This window comes from Odocoileus virginianus, chromosome 6 (genome assembly GCF_023699985.2).
Source record: "Odocoileus virginianus isolate 20LAN1187 ecotype Illinois chromosome 6, Ovbor_1.2, whole genome shotgun sequence".
NCBI lineage: Eukaryota > Metazoa > Chordata > Mammalia > Artiodactyla > Cervidae > Odocoileus > Odocoileus virginianus.
The window spans coordinates 45451673-45460795 of NC_069679.1; positions in this window are offsets into that span (position 1 = coordinate 45451673).

The following is a 9123-nucleotide window of genomic DNA, read 5'->3' on the forward strand; positions in this document are numbered from 1 at the left end:
TTTAACTTACACGCAGAGTACATCATGAGAAACACTGGTCTGGAAGAAGCACAAGCTGGAATCAAGATTGCCGGGAGAAATATCAATAACCTCAGATATGCAGATGACACCACCCTTACGGCAGAAAGTGAAGAGGAACTAAAAAGCCTCTTGATGAAAGTGAAAGAGGAGAGTGAAAAAGTTGGCTTAAAGCTCAACATTCAGAAAACTAAGATCATGGTATCTGGTCCCATCACCTCATGGGAAATAGATGGGGAGACAGTGGAAACAGTGTCAGAGTTTATTTTTGGGGGCTCCAAAATCACTGCAGATGGTGACTGCAGCCATGAAATTAAAAGATGCTTACTCCTTGGGAGGAAAGTTATGACCAACCTAGATAGCATATTAAAAAGCAGAGACATTACTTTGTCAACAAAGGTCCGTCTGGTCAAGGTTATGGTTTTTCCAGTGGTCATGTATGGACGTGAGAGTTGGACTGTGAAGAAAGCTGAGCACCAAAAAATTGATGCTTTTGAACTGTGGTGTTGGAGAAGACTCTTGAGAGTCCCTTGGACTGCAAGGAGATCCAACCAGTCCATCCTGAAGGAGATTAAGTCCTGTGTTTTCATTGGAAGGACTGATGCTGAAGCTGAAACTCCAATACTTTGGCCACCTCATGCGAAGAGTTGACTCATTCGAGAAGACCCTGATGCTGGGAGGGTTTGGGGGCAGGAGGAGAAGGGGACAGCAGAGGATGAGATGGCTGGATGGCATCACCAACTCGATGGACATGAGTTTGAGTAAACTCCGGGAATTGGTGATGGACAGGGAGGCCTGGCATGCTGCTATTCACGGGGTCGCAAAGAGTCGGACACGACTGAGTGACTGAACTGAACTGAACTAAACTGAGTAGATCTATAAAACTTGTAATAATATTCATAATAAAACTAATTTCAGTAAATTAGAAATAGAACCTAATTAACCTTATAAGAATTATCCTACAAAAAATAACTACTAATATCATATATAAAGATTCTCTTAAACATTAGAAACAAGGCACTGAAGTCTGGTTCCTGCTACTGTTCAGTACTGTATTAAATATTACAGCAAACACAATAAAACAATAGAAAGAACAGAACATAAGAAAAAAAAACTATCTTTTGCATAAAAATACAATTGCCAAATAGAAACTCCAAAAAAGTATTATTATGAATTACAGAGTTTGGCTAGTTGGTTAAATATAAGTACATAAAAATAGTTATAGATCTATCTACTGACAACAATATGTTAGAAATAATACAATAAAATATCACTACTAATAGCAAAAAAATATAAGCTACTTAGGAATAAACATTAAAAAAGATGACCAAATCCTTTATTAGAACAATAATATTTTATTAAAATACGTTAGCATTTTAGTTATATGTTTCTCTGCTCTTAGTGGTTACTACTGCGAACATAACATGCAGGCTTGACTTAAAAGGGATGCATGTAAGTCAGTATTCTATGCCTGTGAAAATACAAAGAACTTAAATACATTAACCCTTGAACTTTCTGTTCTATATTTGACATATATTTGAATTTTATTTATATTTCAAATCTGGAAGACATTAGAATTATTGTCTTATAGAATTAATATTCATTTAGATTTACCTACAGATTCATCCTTTCTAGTATTCTTTATTTCTTCCATATTTTCACGTTTCCCTCTGGGATAATTTTATTTCTGCTTAAATAATTCCCTTTAGTATTTATCTTTATTTTTAAATTAGCTCCATTTCAGTGTGTAATTTGCTTACAATGAGTTTTACCATCTTTAAGTGTATTTTTTTCAGAATGATAAATGATCTAACTTTTGTTTTGCAAAAATATCTTTATTTCACATTTATATTTGAAGATATTTTCACTGGATATAGACTTTTAGGGTGGTAGTTCCTTTGAAAAATACACACTTTTTTCTTGCTTTCCTGATTTTCTTTTGAGATATTCACTATAAACTGTATTAATGGTGGTGGTATAGTCGCTAAGTCGTGTCCAACTCTTGAGACCCCAGGGACTGTAGCTGGCCAGGTTCCTTTGTCCATGGGATCTCCTAGGCAAGAGTACTGGAGTGGGTTGCCATTTCTTTTTCCAGGGGATCTTCCTGACCCAGAGATTGAACTTGAGTCTCCTGCAAGCAGATACTTTACCGCTGAGCCATTCAGGGAAGCCCCATAAATTGTATTACCTGTTCTTTAAAAGGAATGTCTTTTTTTTCCTGATAGCTTTACATGTGTTTTTCTCTTTGCTTTGCTTTTCAGTACTTTATCTATCAGATGTCTTGGTATGTTTTTCTTGTATTTATGCTATTTGGAGTTTATATAACTTCTTGAAGCTGGGAATTGATGTCATTCAGGTTTGGAGAAATTTATGGCTAGCATCTCCACCAATATTGTTTCTGTACCACCCTACTTTCTACTTACTCTGAGATATGACTCTGAGAATACATTTCTAGACATGGACACTGTGTCATATGTCTTTTATATTCCTTTCCATCTCTCTATTCATGTTTTTCTCTTTGTACTTGAGTCTGTATATTTTCTGTTTCTCTGCTTTCTGATTTCAATCTTCTATGTCTAATCGTCACTAAATCTATCTATTGGATCCTTAATTTCAACTATTATGTATTTTAGAACTAGTCTCTTTATGACTCAAGTTCTCTGGAGAATTTCTCTATTTTGTCATTTCTTTTCTTGATTTATTAATCACAATTATTTTAAAGTCATATCTGATTTCTCTAATGTCTCTATCACCTATGCATATAATTCTACTATATGGTATTTTTCTCTTAGTTTTGGTCATTTGATCCTGTATTCTTCTTTGCCAATTAATTTTTCATTGAATGCCAGACACTGTTTATAAAAATTACAGAGATAATTAGAGACTCTTGTTGGTATTATCCTTCTCCAGAGAAGATTTTTGCTTTGCTTTTGTTCAAGTGGTAAGATAAGACTAGATCACCTTAGTACATGATTTGGACTGGGTTTCTTTTGAAATTTGGTTGTACTCTTTTATGTGTGCTTGGGAGTAAGCATACTCCTAAGAGTAGTTCTTTAAATAGAAATCTTAAATTATTGAGAGCATTCCTCCTCCTTGGTCTACCCAAGGACTCTAATTTGTGTTTGTTTCTTCAGGACCACAATGCTGAAAAAACTGCATCTCAGTTTCCCAATCACTGAGCTACTACTTTTTTGCTCTAATTTATTCTCAGTCCCAACTCCACTACAAATCAGCAAATTTTTTAAAGGGAATAATACTGTAGGATATCTTATTTTGTGGGCTTTTCTACTCTCTCAAACATTTTCCCCTTAAATCCTGGCAGCCTCGGGAAGTCTCTGATATCTTCAGATTTATGTTAGTATTTTTTCCAACTTTTTTATAATTGACATGAAGGTTGGTTTACAAAAAAGATTCCATCATTAGTGGAAGTAATTTAAAAATCTGTAATTTATTAAAGCTGAAAACATAATAAACTCACACTGATACTTCCAATTTAAATTCAGGAGCACAATATTTTTACTTCGCTTCATTGATCATATATCTGTATCTCCTTTTTTCCTATAACAAAAATCAAAGTTCTTAATGACATGAAGATAATTACTCATTTGGTCTATCCCCTACACACACACACACACACACACACATATACACACATATATAATATTAAAGCATGGATAATAAAAGTCCAACACTATCTGTAAACACTCAATTATTAAAAACATTTTAAAATGGATTTCTTTTAACTTAATTATATTTTATAATTATGCAAATTATTATTTTCATGATTACAAAATCAAATCCCTAAAGAAAGACATATTCCAAAAAGTCTACCTTCTATTCCTGTCTATTGCACCTTGTTCTGTCCTTTCCCAATTTAAATGGTTTATCTCTACATTGTATTATGTGTGTGTTAGTTGCTCAGTCATGTCTGACTCTTTGTGATCCCCTGGACTGGAGCCTACCAGGCTCCTCTGTCCATGGAATTCTCCAGGCAAGAATACTGGAGTGGGTAGCCATGCCCTCCTCCAGGGGATCTTCCCAACCCAGGGATCAAATCTGAGTCTCCAGCATTGCAGGCAGATTCTTTACCATTTGAGCCAATAGGGAAGCCCACATTGTATTATAAAAGATAAAATACATGTATATCTTTATAAACCCCTTTTTCATAAATAAATGATAGCATTATACATAGTTTTCACCTTGATTTATTTCAACTACTAATTTATCCTGAAGATTACTTCACTGTCATTTATAATGACAGTCCTCATTCATTTTTACAGCTGCATAGTATTCATTTGTTAATTTTCTCAGTTGGTTATCTGATTCCAATTTCATTGCTATTTATTTAAATATTTATTATTTTATTATTTATTATTACCTTATTTGGACACATGGTTTATTTTTTATTTTCTTTCTTTTACTTACCTTGTTCTACTAAACAACTAAAGACTTTATTTGGCTAGCATAAGGTGAGAAAGCTGTAAGTCTGGTAAAAAGGAAGTCTAACTAGAAATACCACAATAGAAGAATCATGAATTCCCAGGACTGGGGCACTTCACAAATGCAAAGTCCCTTATATGAAAGGGAGGCTTGATCCCCTAGAGAAAGGACCCTATTAAACCACAACAATTTATACTGGCATCTTCACCTTTAGTCTTCTCCAAAGGGACTATGGCCATTTACCAGAGTGACTGTGCATTGAGGAAGGAGATTACTGGACAATAGCTCTGAATTGACACTAATTCCTGAAGACTCAAAATGCCAGTCTATAGGACTCCAATCAAAGTATGGACTTGTGGAGGTCAGATGATCAATGAAGTTTTGGCTCAGGTTCATATTATTGTGAATATAGAATGATCCACAGTGATCCTCAGTGATCCACATGCTTCCCACAACTAAAATCACAAGTATGTGTGCGTGTGTGAGTGTATAAGATAGTATGTGTTGTCAGTTGGTGAATACATCCACATGTAGAGTGAATTTTTCTAAAAAAAATTTAAACCATGAAATACATGGTTAATAGGTAACATTACATTTAGTCAAGCATTCATGATTCCTAATGAATTTTGTACTAGGAAAACCTTTTATGTGTGATGCCCTGTATTTTTCACCTCCCACGAAACCTTCTGGCAATGGGAAACATGCTGATTAACAAAAGCTTCTCTTCAGGGTGCAAAAGGAAAGCCCCAAAAATTACAGTTTCAGAATTTTGCCCATATTTGATGTTAGCAAATATACTAAAATATGCTAAGGGTAGGAAATGAGATTCTAACTCTTCAATGATCTATAATGTGAGAGGTGAAACCTCCTCCCGCTTCTTCCATGACTGTACAGAAATACTATGCCTAACAGCAGTCGTGATTCCCAAATGGTGATTCCCAAATCATTGCTTAAAGCACAGTTGGAAATTTTACTTTATCTCCTCAAATTTTTCTCTTTATATTATAATAATTAGGATGCCTATATATCCTACATGTCTATGTCCTGATACCTCATCCAAATTGAGCACCCAACACTCGTTTGATAAAGACTCACTGTCTCAGGGGTAAACAATTACCATGTATAACTAGGGGACTCTACCCATGTGATGATTCATGATCTTTTTAGAAAAAAGGAAAATAAGAAACACGGAGCCTTTGCTGTAAGATTGATAAAAGATCAAATATCTTTTCACTCAAGTAAGATAAGGTGAAAGACCTTCTCTTATCTTCATGTTTTTGAGCCCATAAAATGTGACAAAGGATGCAACTCTCACCCCAGTTGTCCATAAGAGTAATTTCTTATTGCAAGAGATGGATTTCAACCTCATGGCAAATTAGAAAAAACAAATGCTAAAGTCTGTTTTTGTTCTCACTTTTAAACCAGTTTGGCAATAAATTAATCCAAAGCGTGGCCTTTTGGTAAGTTATCTCCAAGTCAGAAGAGTGAGGGCTCTAAAGTGCTGCAGAGGTGCCTGGGGTCTACATTCAAAGGTCTCCTTTTCACTAATCTGTTGCAGGTCTTGAAGTGGCATTACAGAGCACCCATTACTGCCCATGTCACAAACTCTCATATATCAACATCTGAAGCAGAAGCTGTGAGTTTGAATGTTTCTCGTGAGAAGGCAGCTACCAGGTTCAGACTAGACCACTTGTCAATATGAGCAAGTCATTACATGAGATGGAGACGTTCAAACAGAGAGAAGCTGAAAGGTAGTCCGGTCAAACTTGGCATTGTTTTCCTACTAAGCAATATGTCTTTCTCCCTATCCATTTTCTCACCTATGTCGGTACAATTCCTTCACATCCTTCAAGGTGTGGAGAGATTGCTACCCATTGAGGAAGCTTTCCCCCATTTTCTCAGTTACACCCCTGTAACTTTTATGCTTCCCTCCTAGATATTACCCTCTCTTCCTGAAATGATACTGAGCCTGGCACACGTCTTATTCCCATGACCAAAAGTGTAAGCATCTTGAGAATAGGAGCATGTCCTGTTCATCTTTGATTACCTTAGCTCCTACAACACTGCCTACTGTAACAGTAAACAGTTAATTTGACTGAATGATGTTTACCATCAACACTCTTCCTTTTATTAATTTTTCTTTCATTGTAAGTGAAACCAGTATGTTCACAATTTGGGAGTAGGTGCCAGCCTGCTGTTGAACCCTTTGGAAAGATTCTCTCAGGTACCTAGTTGAGTCCTCAAGTTAAAGACGCATCTTAATGTGTAGAGCAATTATTCCTTGATTTTCCTTACAGTGTCTTATGATCTTCTAAATATGATCCACAAGGCACTGAAGAAGTAGAGTCATTAAAAGGCAACATCTACTGCATTTAAAACATTGCTAAGACATCTATGTAATAATTGATTTAGAAAGCATAACATACGATAAGTAAAAATGAACAGACTCTGCTGCATTCACTCCCTAGGGCAAACTACAAAAGCAAAAATGCCTTTTCCTACAACTGGAAATATACAGCCATTATGGAGAACAGTGTGGAGATTTCTTAAAAAACTGGAAATAGAACTGCCATATGACCCAGCAATCCCACTTCTGAGCATACATACCGAGGAAACCAGATCTGAAAGAGACACATGCACCCCAATGTTCATCGCAGCACTGTTTATAATAGCCAGGACATGGAAGCAATCTAGATGCCCATCAGCAGACAAATGGATAAGGAAGCTGTGGTACATATACACCATGGAATATTACTCAGCCATTAAAAAGAATTCATTTGAATCAGTTCTAATGAAATGGATGAAACTGGAGCCCATTATACAGAGTGAAGTAAGCCAGAAAGATAAAGACCAATACAGTATACTAACACATATATATGGGATTTAGAAAGATGGTAACGATAACCCCATATGCAAAACAGAAAAAGAGACACAGATGTACAGAACAGACTTTTGGACTCTGTTGGAGAAAGCGAGGGTGGGATGTTTCGAGAGGACAGCATTGAAACATGTATATTATCTAGGGTGAAACAGAAACAGCCCAGGTTGGATGCATGAGACAAGTGCTCGGGCCTGGTACACTGGGAAGACCCAGAGGAATCAGGTGGAGGGGGAGGTGGGAGGGGGGATCGGGATGGGGAATACATGTAAATCCATGGCTGATTCATGTCAATGTATGACAAAATTGTACACAATTTTTGTACACTACAATATTGTAAAGTAATTAGCCTCGAACTAATAAAAATAAATGGAAAAAAAAATAAAACAAAAAAACAAAATACAGAAAAACAAAATATCCTTAAGTGTGTAATCTGATGAACTTTCATGTATGACACCCATGGGGGGCTTCCCTGGTGGCTCACAAGGTAAGGAATCTGTCTACAATGCAGGAGACCCAGGTTAAATCCCTGAGTTGGGAAGATCCCCTGGAGAAGGGAATGGCAACCCACTCCAGGATTCTTGACTGGAGAATTCCAAGGACAGAGGAGCCTGGCAGCCTATAGTCCATGGAGTTGCAAAGAGTAGGACACAACTGAGTGACTAACACATACACCCATGCAACTATGACCCTAATCAAGATGGAGAATATTTCCAAGATTGTATAAAGCCCCCTTGTATTCCTTTATAGTCAATAACTACCCCTCCCCAAAAAGGATAAATACTATTTTGACTCAGGGCTTCCCAAGTGGTTCAGAGGGTAAAGAATCCGCCTACAATGCAAGAAATGCAGGTTCAATCCCTGGACCAGGAAGATCCCCTTGAGGAGGAAACAGCAACCCACTCTGGTTATGCTATGTCTGTGAGATTCACTCATGTTGTTGCAAGTAGCTATAGTTAATTCTCATATATATATATGTAAGTAGATACTACCAAGAAGTTTTTTTCAAAGTAATTTATCACTTTATGCTTCTTCTGGCAGAATCCGCCTACAATGTGAGAGACCTGGATTCCGTCCCTGGGTTGGGGAGGTCCCCTGAAGAAGAGAAAGGCTACCCACTCCAGTATTCTGGCCTGGAGAATTCCATGGACTTCATGGGGTCGCAAAGAGTTGGACACGACTGAGTGACTTTCACTTTTAGTAGAATATGGAATATGAGAGTTCCCTTGTTCTCTATCAACTTGCTAACACTTGTTATTGTCATTCTTTTTATTTTAGCCATTCTAATGGGTCATAGAGCTATCTCACTATGGTTTTAGTTTATATTTCCCTTATAAATAATAAAGTTGATCCATCAGCCTTTGTAAGTTGACCATATAGATAACTATTTTTGTGAAGTGCTTGTTCAAGAAATGTTGAGGTTTGGAGGACTTGAGGAAGGATGGGGAAGAGGGAAAAGGAATCATGAAGTAGACAACTGGGAGTGCTAATCACTCACCTCACTATACAACCAAACAGAAACAAATATTTGACTATTTAATTTAACCTGACTTTTGTAGGGGACCCTCATGCACTCGAATGTAAGTTGGTATGGGTACTATGGAAAATAGTAAGGAGGTTCCTCAAAAAAGTAAAAATAAAGTTACAGTATGATCCAGCAATTCTCCTTCTGGTTTTTATCTAAAGAAATTTGGATAAATTTGAAAATATTTGAACATTAATTTGAAATAAATATGCACCATTATGTTCATAGCAGCACAGTTTACAATTGCCAAAATAAGGAACAA